The 3,209-nt window shown below is 27.2% G+C and overlaps 1 non-coding gene across 1 annotated transcript; it reads left to right on the top strand.

Annotated features, from left to right (window-relative positions):
* The first annotated feature begins 232 nt into the window (after positions 1–232).
* Positions 233–305, top strand: TRNAV-UAC (transfer RNA valine (anticodon UAC)). The gene has a single exon. It is a non-coding gene; the product is annotated as a tRNA-Val (tRNA).
* The last annotated feature ends 2,904 nt before the right edge of the window (positions 306–3,209 follow it).

Below are 3,209 nucleotides of genomic sequence, written 5' to 3'. Positions count from 1 at the left end.
TATCTTTGTTAGGTTGGAAACTTATCAGCCCAATTAGTCTTCTCAGTAGAAGAAAGAGTATATTTTCAATTCATACCTTTTATTCTTAAACTAATCTCTCAACAATATGTTGGTTGAAGGTAATCAAATTCCTAATTTTAATATAAAGGTATTATTGAAAGTGAAATGAAGTTGTAGAAATTTGATACATAAATTAAAGTATAGTTTGCATCTTTTTTTATATTCTCATAGCGGTTTCGTAGTGTAGTGGTTATCACGTCTGCTTTACACGCAGAAGGTCCCCGGTTCGAGCCCGGGCGGAACTAGTTTCTTTTCTTTTACAACATTCATTTCTTAAACTTATCCTTTCAAAAGAAATAGATGTAATAGTACTGTAGTAATTAAAGGGCTTGAAGTTTGTTTGAAGGTCCCAATAAGTCTTGAGACAAATTTCATGTTTTGCATATTCTAGATTTTACGTTCAGTAATTTGTCATTTTATCTTATATTATACAATTCCTGGGGAACAAGTTCTTTATCCTGATATTTTTGCTAACATTGATAAAAAGTTAAAGGATGAGTTGTAAAAAGCAGTATTCAAGTGGCTTTATCGGTGTCCAATTCAAGTTTTGGACCACGGTATAATGACTTGGGTTTATTTCTAATCTCAAGTACTACATATATGAAATAAGGTATCAAGGCAAAACAATCTTCGTTAAGAAACTCCAAAATAAATAATGCTGATCTATATTTTGGCGAAATTTCACTTCAAATAAAGTCAGAGTTGAAATATTTATAAAAAATAGTTTGACAGAATAACTCATTAAATCAAAACTAATTGATATTTAACTTCCTAGTTTTTAAAGGTACAATTCATGAATATCAGATAATTGCTTCAATTTCAAAAATAAAATAAAATATATTTTATTTTGTTTTTATAATTTGTAATTTACAATAAATTTTTAACCGGTAATCAACTAAAATGGATGCCATTAGATCCGGTGTAATGCGATAATTTTATGTTAGTGCAATTTGATCAAATTAAGTTATTTAAATTGGACTTATTTTTGAAAAATAAACATATATCATGTATTTACTTAATCACCAATCATTAATTACCAACAATTATACAATTAAATATGGTCTAAATTAAATCTTGCATCGTAAAAAAAATATTTTAATAATCTTCTCGAGGAAAGTTAATTTAGAGATAAACAAAAAAATGAAAAATACCAAAGTTTGGCTTATTGAACATTGGCCTATAGAACCTCCCAAAGGAATGCAGATGAGCTGAAGGCTTCCATCAATGTAACTTGGGACAAAGTAGGTAGAGTCTACATCAGGAATAATGTATCGGTTTTCATGACCTGTTTTGAAGCTGTCATCAAATATCAAATTAAACAAATTATTAATTAGTTATATGATGTTTAAAAAATAAAATTTCATGTTTCTATTTCTTATTGGTCTTGAGATATATGATCAAACTTTGTTGTTCTAAATTTTGTTCAGATTTTGATTATGCAAACTGTGTGTATTTGATAAGTATAATAATATTTTTATGGCACCCTGTAACTAAATTTAAATAAGATACGTATCCATAATGCAGTAAATTCCCATGTTAAACATGCATATATGGGATTTTTTTTTCTTTTTTTTTGCCTTGCGGTCAGACAAAAGAACTCCTAGGGTGTAAGTGATTTTTCACTCTGTTCACTATCTGTCTATAGATTGAGAAGATGTACATTTGTTATAAAGACATGCATATAAGGTGAAAATACATATGAGAAAAACACACATTTTTCTAATGCTTAAAATGTGTTCGTACTCTAAAAACACAGAGAAAAAATTATATTTGAAGCTTTAAAAAGTAGTTTATTCCTTAAGAATGTTATTCAAAAATTATCTATTAGAAAGTCGTTAATTATAATGCTATTGAGTAGTTAGAGTTTTTGCCATTTATTGTCGACTTAAATCATTTCTGATTTCCTAATGATAATTCTGCTAATTAGAAAGTTCTAATAAATTATGCTATCGACAAGTTTTTTTCAATCTGTAACATCAACTCCTTGAGGAAAAGAACGTAAAGTAACTCCAGGAATCTTCAGTGATTATTTTTTTAAAGCAAGGTACCCAAATTGTTGTTACAAAAAAACTTTTTTTATTCATTGAAAACTTAAGATTAAGAATGATTTTCTTAGGAAGAAGTCAAATGTGGCCCTGATTTTCAAGTCCTGTCACACGGGAGTAAGCACAAATTGTCAAGCTCTTTTATACACCCATTGTTAGTGAAGGTACTTTTTGAAACGTAGTTAGTTCACTGGTTAAAAAATAAACTGTATTTAGTTACAAAATAACTAGTAGAACGAATAATATATTAATTAAATTGATTAAATGTTGTATCATTTTCAAATTTTAATCAATATTGCACTCGTTAATATCATCATTATAAACACCACAAGTAGTTGTATTAATTTATATGACATGGATATTAAATAAATCTTTATTTTTAATTAATATTAACAACATGAGTTTTGGGTTTCAATTAGATATAATTTTTTATTCTTAGAAGGGGAAAAAATATTTTTTATTAAAACACAACAATGCTCCAAACTAGTTCTAATAATAAAGAAAAAGGATTATAAATTTAGCAAAGGAATCATTATATTTATGTAACTCATTGAAATGACGTAGTCAATTTACATATACATATTTTCAAAATTTGGAGCATAAATTTAGAAACAAATTAAATGTTGGTAACCTTGAATGAATAAGGAAGGACACAACAATTATTCATAGTAATCTCTGTCAAGAGATATGTTATTTTATATACCATTATCTGGAACGTAGTTTTAACACACATTGGTATTAATATCAAATTTGCATTTCAATATATATATATATGTTAAATGATAATCCGGCTAATCCGGTGAATTTCTTAGCTGGCCCACTTTTTATTATTTTTTTTTTTTTTTGGAATTAGTAAACTAAAGTATGAATTTTCTTTTCCTTAACTGTTTTTATTATTATTTAATTCCAGAGTAGTAAACTTTCTTAAGTAGATTCAATTAGATGCAAAACTTTATTGAACATTGTATCGGAGTGTAAAAGTAGTCCATGTTTGACTCAAAGTAGAATTGGAGATCGACATTGGATAAACTCTACTAAATGTCCTTGATTATATCTTTTTCTCCTTCCTCCATTGTCACATCTGATTGAAGCTGATTAATGAAA

This window comes from Lepeophtheirus salmonis, chromosome Z (assembly GCF_016086655.4).
Source record: "Lepeophtheirus salmonis chromosome Z, UVic_Lsal_1.4, whole genome shotgun sequence".
Lineage (NCBI taxonomy): Eukaryota > Metazoa > Arthropoda > Copepoda > Siphonostomatoida > Caligidae > Lepeophtheirus > Lepeophtheirus salmonis.
The sequence above is the reverse complement of the archived record's forward strand: the minus strand, read 5'-3'. Positions and strand labels throughout refer to the sequence as shown.